Source organism: Amia ocellicauda, unplaced genomic scaffold (genome assembly GCF_036373705.1).
Source record: "Amia ocellicauda isolate fAmiCal2 unplaced genomic scaffold, fAmiCal2.hap1 HAP1_SCAFFOLD_125, whole genome shotgun sequence".
Classification (NCBI taxonomy): Eukaryota; Metazoa; Chordata; class Actinopteri; order Amiiformes; family Amiidae; genus Amia; species Amia ocellicauda.
Window position 1 is genome coordinate 147925 of NW_027102690.1, and position 12769 is coordinate 160693.

Consider the following 12769-nt stretch of genomic DNA (forward strand, 5'->3'; position numbering starts at 1 on the left):
TGGTCAATGATCTAAATAACCACCTCCCAACGGTAGCGCTTATAGAGGTTCAACCCCTAGTTCACCCCGATTTGTTTGAAATGGTGGAGGCTTTGGAGACGCTACCCCGACCAAATTCTGCCCCTATTATAAATGATTTGAGACAATTAGAACACAGTACGGCGGCAGAAGCAGCCGTCACTATAGAGGAGGGTCTTGACATTAACCGGGTGGATATCTTTGAAGGACTTTTACAGGCTTTAAATGAGCCTCCTCAAAAAGGGGGTTTTGTAGATGTCAGCGGTGGGGGTGTTCGGAATGTGGAGGGTTCTGAGACTGATAAGGCTGTGGATGACATGCTCTGTGAGAATGTAGGGGTTGAAGGCTTTGTTCAAAATGATGATGTGTCCAAAAGTACCAGTGATCCCGTGATTATAGATAGACCGGCCTATAACAATTTTGAAATGATTCAGCGTTTTAATTTTGCAGATCTTTTAAATTGTGACAATTATGCAGAAATATTTGTCAACATACACGAGGCCTTGCAAAACATGCTTGAACAGGTTGCTGAAAGGGTCAGACCTCGAGATGTTGTACAGTTAGAACTCAGAGGGGATGATTTGTTTAGCAACCTATCTGTAATGCTGAGTGGAGATAATTTAGATGTTGATGAATTTCTGGCTAAAATCGAAGCGTTATTGCAAAGTAACGCATCCATCTTAGCTGATGAAAGTCTGTCTCTGGTAATGAATGTGGTTCCTAACCCTGAGGGTGGGGCGCTTAGAAGACTGTCGAAATGCTTGAAGAACGACATAATTAGGAACAAGCTCAGGCAATTAGTGGTGAGTTCCAATGGGGACAATAAGCTCTGTTTTGCTTACAGTTTAATAAAACTACTCACCCCCGACATGCCTGAACCCCAAGCTATGCAAGAGGCTTTAATGCTTCATCAGAGGGCCGGCTTAAACTCTCAACAGATGGTTGCCTTTTCAGACATTGCCATGTTTGAGGAGTTGTTGTCTTTAAAAATTGTTGTGTGGTACCGTTGTGAGGTAAAGGAAGTATTTGTGAAATTTCAGACACATCCTGAAACCCATACACAGACACTGTTTCTCTTCCTAAGTGATAGTCATTACTTTGGAATAAAGAGTTTGACGGCTTTTTTGGGTTGTTCGTATGTTTGTCATTGGTGTTATAAGGCCTTCAATGATAAGCTTAAGCACCGCTGTGACGGTTACTGTAACGTCTGTTTCAATCCGCAATGTCGTAAGGGTTTGGCCCCTACCATCCGATGTAAAGATTGCTTAAGGATTTGTCTCTCCGCGTTCTGTTTTTCCGAACATAAGGTGCAGAGGGCCGCTGCTGAGGGGGTTAAAAAACGGAGTTATTGTGATCAAACTAAATATTGCCCGCAGTTGCCTCCAGTACCGTTTTCATGAGGTTAAACCACACAAATGTCTGGAACCGAGATGTAGGATCTGTAATGCGGATTTAACCCCGGGGTCTGAACACCAGTGCTTTATTCAGCCGGTTAAAAAGGAGCCGCCGCACAACCGGTATGTCTTTTTTGATTTTGAATGCCGGCAAGAAAACGGGGTCCATGTTGCTAATTATATACACTGTATTGACATGTTGGATTGTGAGTGGTCAGCTAGCGGTGAGAGTTGTGTCAGGGATTTCTTTACGCGGTATCGCGGTCCAAAATACCTCAATTACACATTTATTGCCCACAATGCTAAGGGTTATGATTCTTACATATTGATGAAGTATCTGGTGGAAAATGGGGTGACCCCAAAAATAATAGCTCAGGGTAGCAAGATCATGTGTTTCACCGACGAGGCTTTCAACCAACGTTACATAGACTCGTTAAATTTCCTCCCCATGAAATTGAGCGCTTTGCCTAAAGCTCTGGGTTTTGAGGCTCAGAAGAAAGGTTGGTTCTGCCATTTTTTTAATACTAAGGACACTCAAAATTATCGAGGGTCCTACCCGCCCGCCTCTTATTATGGGGTTGATACTATGATGTCTCATGAGAGGGAGGAATTCTTTAAATGGTACAATACGGTTAAGGGGGGTGTTTTTGATTTCCGAGAAGAGATGGCCGCTTATTGTAAAAATGATGTGGTGATCCTTAAAGAAGCCTGTTTGCGTTTCCGCACCGAGGTTATCAACACGTCGGGTCTCGACCCTTTGCAAAGTGTGACCATAGCGTCTCTCTGCATGAAAATGTATCGATCCAATTTCTTGCAGAAAAACACTATAGCGGACACCACTTCTGACAACTATCGTGCTAGACAAAAGAACTTTTCGACTGTCTCCATACAGTGGCTGGAATATCTGAGTGCCCGGGATAACATCTTCATCAGACATGCTTTAAATCAAGAGGAAGTCAAAATGGGTCCTTACTACTTAGACGGTTTTAGCGACGTGTCCGGGCGGCGTACCGCTTATGAGTTTGCTGGTTGTATTTACCATGGCTGTCCTCAGTGCTTCGACCCAAACACCTTTAACCCCGTAACACAAAAACTCTGCGGTGATATGTACTATGATTTCCAGGAACGAATTGAAACTTTAAAAAACACCTATGGTTTGAATGTACTGGTGATTTGGGAACACGCGTGGACGACCCTGAAGCAACAGGATGTGGGGGTACAACGGCTTATGGAAACCTTGGACTTTCCTGAACGTCTAGAGCCCAGGGATGCGTTATTTGGGGGTCGTACCAACGCCCTCTGTTTACATTATGAGGTAAAGGAGGGTGAGAGAGTAGATTACTATGATTTCACCAGTCTGTACCCTTATGTCAACAAGACCAAAATGTACCCGGTGGGGCATCCAACCATTGTTTATCGTGACTTTCTCGAAATCGGACAGTACTTTGGTTTGATCAAAGTCACCATGTACCCTCCTCGTGAGCTGTTCCTACCCGTGTTGCCTTACAGGTGTTCGGGAAAATTGATGTTCCCTCTGTGTAGAACGTGTGTGGAAACTGAAAATCAAAATACCTCTTGTCTGCACAGTGATGACGAGAGAGCGCTGACGGGTGTCTGGTGTAGCATTGAGCTTGACAAGGCGGTGGAGAAAGGTTACAGAGTCGGTAAGGTGTATGAGGTTTGGCATTTTTCTGAAAAATCTGATACTCTTTTTGCTGAGTACATTATGACCCATCTGAAAGGGAAACAGGAGGCATCGGGCTATCCCTCATGGTGTGTTGACTCCGCTGCCAAAGAGCGGTACGTTCAGCAATATTTTGAAAAGGAAGGGATCCGTCTAGAGCCAGGGAACATAACTGTAAACCCCGCCAAGAGACAAATGTCCAAACTGATTTTAAACAGTCTGTGGCGTAAGTTTGGGGAAAGAAATAACCGTCTAAACACAACCTTGATTAAAACCCCTGAACAGTTTATAGAATTTATCTTTTCCAAACAACATGCAGTATCACACTTTCAATTCTTAAATGACCACGTGGCACAGGTCCAGTGGAGGGCCCCTAAAGATTTCCCCACCAAACAGGGAAACGTTAATGTTTTCATAGCGGTTTTTACCACGGCTTACGCCCGGCTTGATCTGTACAACTTAATGGATCAGCTGCAGGAACGCACGCTCTATCATGATACTGACTCTGTAATCTTTGTCACCAGGCCAGGGGATTGGGTCCCTCCCCTCGGGGACTACCTTGGGGAGTTAACGAGCGAGCTAGATCCTCAGGACCACATAGTGGAGTTTGTTTCAGGGGGTCCTAAGACTTACGCATACAGAACGGCTGCGGGTAAGACCTGTATGAAAGTTAAGGGTTTCACTCTGAACCATTGTAACAACAAGCTCATTAACATCAAGTCTCTGACGACCCTGGTACAAAGTTTTGTAACCGAGAAAGACGCGCCTCCTCGCGAGATTATTACAGCCGGAAATCAGATCTATCACAATAAAAAGGGGTACACATTGGAAAATAGATCACTAAACAAACGGTTCAGGGTGGTGTACAATAAAAGAGTGTTGAAGACTGATTATACCACTCTGCCTTATGGATATTAGCAGTGGTTTTGATAACAGACTTCAACACCCTTTCTCCTGTATTATAGCCGGTCCCTCCAATTCGAGTAAGAGCTATCTTATAAAGAACATCATAGAAGATGTGGACGCAACCGTGTCCCAAGCTCTTGACAACATAGTGTGGTGTTACTCTTGCTGGCAACCTCTCTACGATGATTTGGCATCAAAAAAAAATAATCTGAAATTTGTGCAAGGTCTCCCCGCCTCGTTGTGTGACGATGACCTGTTCCCGCCCGGACAAACTAATCTAGTGATCCTTGATGACCTGATGGAGCAGGCCGGTGACAACAGTGAAGTGGAAAAAGCTTTCACAAAGTACACTCATCATAGGAATTTAAGTATTATTTATTTAGTTCAAAATCTATTTTTTCAAGGTAAAAAAAGCCGCACTATTAATTTAAATGCCAATTATATAATTCTTTTTAAAAACCCCAGAGATAAACTACAGGTCACCGTCTTGGCTCGTCAAATGTACCCTAACCAGACCAAATTCTTTTTGGAGGCATTTGAGGATGCCACCAAAAAACCCTACGGGTACTTGATTGTGGACTTAAAAGCACAAACCCCAGAAGACTTTCGCCTCAGAACAGGTTTGTGCCCGCCCGATTGGCCGGCAGTGTATGTGCTAAAGAAAAGGAAATAAATAAGAATGTCTGTTCGGATTAAAAGAAATCTGCCGCTTTTGCAAATGTTATTTGAGGGGAGCCCGCGCCATAGGAAAGCTGTGCTGGCAGGGGCCCCCTCGGATTTGATCGAGACCCTGTGTGAAATAGCTTTTAACATCTTACGCGGTAATATACCCCTAACCCCTTCTCAACATTCTAAACTCAAAAAACAAAAAGCGGTTATCAAGATCATCGCTAATAAGAAGTATTCTATTAAAAGAAAAAGAAAGAAGATTAATCAAACCGGAGGTTTTATAGGACCGCTGTTGAGCATAGCCGTGCCTTTCCTAACCAGTCTTCTAGCTTCTAGAGTGGGTTAATAATGGAATATGCTCAGAAAATGTTTTTGATCCCTCAGGAGCAGCTTGAGAAACTGAGAAAAAATGTTGTCGGGCCAGAGCCCATTAGACAAATGGCCGAAAACAACCTGGACTCTGAAATGAAAGCTATACTGGCCAGGGCCGATTTAAATCAGTATTCCAAAGCCCAGATGTATAGCAACACGTTACAGCGCTACCTCCGTCTGGTTAGACAGGGTGAAAAAGATCAAAACATTTTAACTTTAACCATGGCCTCTCAAGAAAATGGTTCTGGGACTGATGCGGGGGGTACGGTTGATAAAGATGTTGCGGTGCCCGAACCTGTTGAGAGTTCAGAGGGAGATGTTGTAACGGATGTTTTGAGAAACATGCCGGCCAGAAGCAAAAGACATGCAGAATATATTCTGCACAAAATGGTTCAGAAACCGCGGGTAACGACTTGGAATGAACAGGGTGAATTTGTTTTTAAAGGACAACTGATCAAAGGTTCACACATGTTTGATTTGTTGAAGAGTGTCACTAGCACTAATAAGGTACCCGATAGTCGCCGACCTGTAGGCTGGAATGCTTTCCTACAGGCGATGGCCTGTCTGAACATGCCCCAATCAACAGTCCCTAACCAGGAAACGCGACAAAAAATCCGTCTGTGTAAAGAGGTGGTGACTGATCTGACGCCAATATCTCATTACTCTGACCGTGTTGAGCAACCCTCCTCAGGATCTATCCATCGTTGGGAAGCTTATTAATCTCATGTTTTTATTTGTCTCCCCTGTAAATAAGGAACCGACAAACAATTTTTTTATTTTTTATTTTTATTTTCAAATGTTGTACATTTATTTATAACATAACCCTGCTTTGTATAAGATTTGTGTTGAATAAAAACAAAACTAATGATTCAAAGGCTGTTTTCATTATTTTTTCACTTTAACACGCATGACATCTTTTAAAATCCTCACAAGAACACCCCATCTGTATACATGGCTGGCTAGGGTCGTAAGTAATTGTGTTATAAGGGGGGGTCCACAGTGTCCTGACAAACTCTGCCACTTTTTTATCATTTTGGCCTAAATCCTCACTGTACAAGGACATAATATCGGGGTATGACCTTCCTTTAGATCTATGATATAAGAAAAACACACAGTGTTGACCACAAGTGAAGGTCTGAAGACTTTGTACTTGACGACCGCTGTAAATGGTTTCTTGACAGTTGTTGAGCAGAAAGTTATTGATCTTCCGAGGGAAAGGTCTGAAATCCGGGGGGTTTCCATAGGAATCAAAAAATTCCCCACGGCGGTCCTCCCTTAGATAAATAGCCAGCCAATGTTCTCCGGGCATATTTTTAGGGTGTGTGTTGATTATGTACATTGCAGGTAAATTCTTGATCTTAAATTTAGGCAGCTGGTCGCAGGCGTAGACTCCTTGAAACACTTTCCGTGAGCCGTCCAGGGCATTCATGATGTGGTTGAGCTCTCTGGTGTTCATTTTAATAATAATCATACAGAACGTTTCTCCTCTGATTCACCTCAATAATGTTGTCAAACACAGCATACACGACCATATTTACAGTGCGTGGTAGAGGCTGCTTGAAACGCATCTCCAAACGCATATTGCCCGTCTTCATCAGTGAAAAATGTTGTCCACACTCTTCGTCAGGGGTCAGGTTGAAACCGTACAGGGTGTAACCGCTGCAGTATTCCCGGCGATCGATCAGCAGAGGTTGATCCTTGAGATGGCGACCCGTAGCCAGTACTAGACTGTAATATTCACGAACCGCGTTGCCGTTTTCAAAGTCAGGTTGAAAAGGTCTGGATGGAACCTGCACACCATCGACGTACAGTGCTATAAATTCCGCGTTATAATGTTTAAAGTTAAAGGGGTTCTTGTTGTAAACCCCGGTAAATGCATCATTATCCACGAGACCTATAATAACCTGTTTTGGGAGCTGGCCTAGAAACAGATTTTCCTGGTTCATCACCCGTGTCCCTGCGGGGATACTGTGGACTTTCATATAGACTCTTTCGATCGGGTACTTGGCGTTTGCCGTCATTAAAGCCTGCGCATGTCCTAGTTTAACCGCCGGGGAGACGGATACTTTTTTCACAAACAGCGAGGCCGATAATATGGTCAGTTTATATTTTTCAGTATCAGGGGTCATCAGACAAAAAGCACTTTTACTACGGATCATTTTAATTTTAATGTCTACCCCGTTGAGCATGAGTTTTTCTTGGAAAAATATGTCTGCATGAATATGTCCCATTAGCTCAAAGGTCCTCCCTTCTGTTGAAAAGGCCGTTCTTTTTTGCAAACCCTTATTGAGTCCCTCTGGATCCTGGTCGTCCATAGCTTCCGGGGTGTCTTTGAAGAAAAGGCCGGGGCTGAACTGTTTGCTTAGGGTCTCCTCACTATAATTAAGGATACACTCCATCATGGCCCTATAGGGGTAAGTATTGCTGCTTTGACTAATGAGCCGATCTCCCAGGGTCACATCCACCTGTGAAAACATGGTCAAAGTGGGTCTTTGAGACTGGTACGTAGTGTGGCTTGTCATAAGTAATTGTGACCATGTCATTGCTTTTACCTTTAATAAGTACATTTCTCAAAAGGGGGACATAGCTATCCCCGACCCTCTGGTGTGTTATGATATCCGTATACACATAAAGAGTGTAAAAGCCGCCACTGATGTCAGCCGGGAAGGGTGCCACCACTTCTGAGAACCTGCTCTCTGTGTCAGAATAGAACCCTAATATACGCCCCAGTTGTCCTTTGGTTTGAATGCTAATACCAGGTTTTGACACCTTGTACACTCTGTTTTTAATAGGGTTGTAATATAGCTTGATGTTGGGGGTGCCTTCTGAGAACTGTTTATGCATCTCATCTAATATTGTATCCACATTGTCATAATAACCTCCTTGCATCGTGAATGTCCATTGACTCTTTTTAACATCGTCAAAAATGGCGAAGGTGGCATCCTTATCTTGTAAAACAGCCCAAGTGTAAGGATACTGTATTTCCGCCAACCCCACTTCCCACGACCCCCTTAGATCTATAGATTTTCCAAATTGTACCGTGTAACTGGATATTTCATTTTTAGGGTATATATCGAGAGAGGCGTTACTGGGTAGAGTCACGTAGAAGCCTCCTGATTCCATCTTGAGTATCGAAAGTAATGACCCCATCACACCAGCGGGCATGTTGTTATAAGGCTTGAATATCACAAACCTGTTGTTCCGGGACCCAACTATTGAACTTTTCAGGCCATCCAAGCCATTTCACCAACACATATTTTTTCCGGTTCTGGGTTTTCTCAGCTAATATCTTTTCAACTCTGTATACAATGTCTTTACCCACAATAATTTTTTGTAACTCGGCTTCGTAAAACGTTCCTTCTATATCCTCCCCGTCATAGTCTTTTAACCGGTACACGGGGGGGTCTCTAGCCACCTGTTCGGTAACTGTAAAATATTCGTCAGAAAATGTTTGTTCATAACCTTTGGCAAAAGTACTCCTTAGCTTTGAAACGCGAACCACATCACCGATGTTGAACTTATAAGTAGTTTTCCCCTTCTTAATAAATGGGCCGTATAATTTTTTATAGACCTTAAAAGAATTACTTTGATCAACATCTATAGGCTTCATTTTAATACTGGCGTGATACCCTTGGTTGTAAGCATCGATAAAATCCTGAACTTTATCAAAATACTTGAACGTGTTGACCGCTGTAAAATATCTCCACATTTTGGTCTTTATGGTGCGGTTAAACCTCTCCACCACCGATGCCTTAAGCTCATTACCGGTGGTGAAATGATGTATTTTGTGTCTCTTCAGTAGATTCTGAAATTCTCTGTTGAGAAACTCTTTTCCTTTATCAGTCTGCAGTTTTTTAGGACATCGTCCCTGGGACAATATATCCTCAAAGGCCCTTGTCACCGCCCGACCTGTTTTATTATGTAGAATGCGAGCCCAGGCATATTTTGATAACACATCGATACACATCAACATAAATTTGTGACCATTGTTATGTTTTGATAAATTTGACATATCGACTAGATCCATTTGCCATTGTGAGTCTATGTCAGTTGCATATACACGGTTTCTTTTAAAGTTAATCCTGAGAGGTTTATGTAAGGTATAGGCGTCTTGTTCCCGTAACCATTCTGAAACAACCACATCATTAACCTTCATGCCGGCCTCAGCGAGTCCTCTTTGAAAACCCTTCTTACCCGCCAAACCCCCAATCTTGGCTGGGTTGTAGTATAGTTCATGCATTTGGGGAGCTTGCCGAGTCATTCTGCCAAATAAACACACAGACCCACACTATGCGCAAAGTTTTTATACAAGGTTTTTTATTCAACTTCAGGAGAGCAGATACCCCTTTTTAGACATTTGAGAAAAGTATAACATACACAACAATTTTTTCTACGGTCCAGACAAAAAGAAATCAGATGATTGGTTACTTGATCTATATCAACAAATACCTGTTTCTTTATCTTGTAGGCACACACCTCAGTTACATATGTAAATAAAACAACAATATGACCTATTTTAAAAGTAAACAGAGGGGTATTAAACATGCTCAGTAAAAGGTCATACAGATGTTGATGAAATGGCCTAATATCATTCTTGGCCCCCTTGAGCGCTTCATCCCAGTGTTCGTACCCCCCGGTCTTTGTTACAGCAACCATTAACTTTTCCAGGTTTGAAAGTTGATCCTCATCGATGGTTAAATCTGTAGAGAAAAGGCTCGCGTTGGCTACTTTTCTGTCAAGCACATGGTGTAATAGCGCTCTCAGGTTAGCTGCAGAGTGTTGATGACAGAACCAGTTGCAGCAGCAGTCCAGAACATTCCCCATGTTCAAAGTCCCTTAGTTCAGGTCAGAGTCTGAATCAGTGGCGTAGATGTCGAATTCTTCGTCGCTGCCCCCAGCTTTAACTTCTTTACGGAAGAAATAAGCTTTTAGCTTGCCAGCGGTTTTTCTACTTGGCTCATCCAGGTCATTGAGCAGCTGCCCAAGTTTCTCTATTATAAACGGCTCCTTTTTCAGCTCCAGCAAAATCTCATCTATGATTTTCTGGACTTGTCCAGCAGTGACATGTATGTGGGAGTAAGACAGAGCCTTGATTAGTGCCGGTTTCAGCCACGGTTTGTTCAGTCTTCTGTAAAACACGTTGAAATAGAACAGGAAATAGTAACGGTCTGGTTCAAACAAACAACTGTGTCTCAACTGACTGGGGTGATTCACTTCACACCCCCGACAGACTTCTTTCAGAGCTCGGTCGATGAGAGCACTCAGAATATACACCAGGGTGCTTTTAACCACTCTGCTTACTTGGACACCTACCCCGGGCATAAATCCTGCGTCTTCATCACGCCCCCGAGACCGTCCGATGCTCATTGGGTCGCCTGGTGGTTTGTGGGGTGTTTCTACATCCATTGGACTGACCCCCTCCTGAGACGCACAGACGGTAGACAGTTCGGCAAAATCGAGGCCCTCCATGAGCTCCAGAGGCTGGGGATCCCCGAGACTCATTTGGACATCCATCGCTCCGCATGTTGTTTCGTCCTGAGGGACCGGGGTCTGAGGTCTTGGAGGGTAACCGCAGTCAGAGGGTTCCGGAGTGTATACAAAATCTGGGGAATAGAACCAGGGGTGATCCCGGGTTTGAAGAGGCCTGTAGAGCCTGTCGACGTCCGCAGCTTTCGGGTAAGACATTCTCTTTAATTTTAAACCATGAATGAATTGTTGCGCCTTTTATCCTATCTCTTCACTACGTCACGACACACCGCCCTCTTAGAAGAGAGTAGACCCTGAGCCGTCAGACCCCCCTCCAACCCCCCACAGGTCGTCTGTTTTATCATCGTCGTCGTCATTCAAGGGGGATATATAATCCATAATCCAGCATATTCTCCTTCTAACAGAATCCAGTTGTGAACATTTGGTCAAGATGTCAAAACCATCATTTATACAGTTTATGACCTCTTTCAAGAACGGCCAGTCCACGGCGTCAAACATAATTTCAGTAACCTGTTTTTCTGGATCCTCCACAACCCCTTCAATAGGGTTTGTAATCAGGGTACTGCTAAACAAAACCTTACGATCAGTAGTTAGAGATAGACTCTTCACCACTGTACCGTAGTTCTGCAAGCTTTCCCATTCACACCTTTCAAAACTCTGAGTCGGAGACTCCGTTTCGCCTTCTCTTGGACCCTCTTGCAAGCCTTCTAGAGTCTTATCCACAAGCCCCAGGTCTCTCCATGCCATCACCTTCAACCAGTCCTCAAAAGAGTATTCAATCACCGTCTCAAAAGGTTCCAACGTACCCTCCTTCTCTCCCAAAGCAAAAAGCTCCACTCCAACATAGCTGGGATCCCTTTTAAAGCGGTAACCCCGTCGACCCCCCCAGAACAACACCCAGGAGCGTTCAATCTTCAAATTGGTGAGTACAGGAACCCTTGCCCGGGATTGTTTCTTGCGGGGTTTCATGTTGATGTCGCTGGACATGTTGAAGAAGCGGGATGTTTCAGATGCTGAGAATTAAAGAGGTATTGCCTAAAAGCAGCGCGGGGTCTTAAATAGAGAGGAGAGTTTCGGGGCGTTGCCTTCAGGGGGGGGGGGGGGGTCTTTATGGGTGGCCTTGTTGTTCAGGGTTTTAGCGGTGTACACTTTCTGACGGATATGACGTAGGAATAATTAAGGAAATAACTCTAAAATCACGCCCCCCAATTATGACGTAGGAATATTAATAAGCTTAGGGCATACGTCATAACAAAATAGGCCGCGCCCAAAAAACCCTACTATCTACTCACAGGTCCTAGGGGAAGAGCAACAGATCCACCTTCCCTGACCGGGAATCGAACCCGGGCCGCGGCGGTGAGAGCGCCGAATCCTGACCACTAGACCACCAGGGACGGCTCCGGAAGTGACCCGCCACACGCAGCACTCTGGGCGCAACTTGGCTCACTCTGGACTTGGCCGTGCGACAGAGCGAGACGTGTGCGTAGAGCAGAAACCTTCGTCACGGGCAAGAGGTGGGCAGCCGGCTTGGTTCCATGGTGTAATGGTTAGCACTCTGGACTCTGAATCCAGCGATCCGAGTTCAAGTCTCGGTGGGACCTGGGGCCCTTGGCAGGGGCAGCGGCGGTGAAGCGGTGGTCTCCCTGCGTGAGGGCCTGTGTCTGCGAATAAGGCCTGTTTATGTTCCCTCTTGGGAGGCTTGGAGACGAATTGGCAAAAACTCCGGGTCGGCCTGGTGCGTTCATCTTCCTGGTGGTGACCGCGTGGCTTAACGGAGAAGAAGGTGCCTGTGTTGACAGATTACAGATAGATTATTTCCCTTCTTGGAAATCATCGTTAAAGCGAAAAGGAACTTTGTAAACCAGCTAGCTTGGAAGCAACCACGTCAGGGCATTCTTTCAGTGAGACCTCGGTTTTTTACAAGCACGAGTGAAGCTTTAAAAGAAAATGACATAGAATGTTTGCGGCCGTTCATCCAATCAAAAGTTGCAAGCCCGAGTCCGATTGCGGTCTGTCTTCCCTGGGGGCGGGGGGGATTGTGTTTTGTGAGATTCGGGGGAGAGGTGAGGTGGCTTTCTTTGGTGTATGCCAGAGGTCCGGTGAGAGGTTGTCTTTTACAACTGTCCCTCAGTCAATACCAAAAACAGTCCCTGCCAATCTGGGAAAGCCATTCAGTCCACAAACAGAGTTTTGACAAACATCCTGCGGGCTTTTTCTCCACCGTTTGATCCTTTTATCG

At 44.5% G+C, this 12769-nt stretch overlaps 2 non-coding genes across 2 annotated transcripts; one reads left to right on the forward strand and one right to left on the reverse strand.

Moving 5' to 3' along the window:
* Positions 1–11852: 11852 nt before the first annotated feature.
* On the reverse strand, positions 11853–11924 carry trnae-cuc (transfer RNA glutamic acid (anticodon CUC)). The gene has a single exon. It is a non-coding gene; the product is annotated as a tRNA-Glu (tRNA).
* Positions 11925–12059: 135 nt separating this feature from the next.
* trnaq-cug (transfer RNA glutamine (anticodon CUG)) lies at positions 12060–12131 on the forward strand. The gene has a single exon. It is a non-coding gene; the product is annotated as a tRNA-Gln (tRNA).
* The last annotated feature ends 638 nt before the right edge of the window (positions 12132–12769 follow it).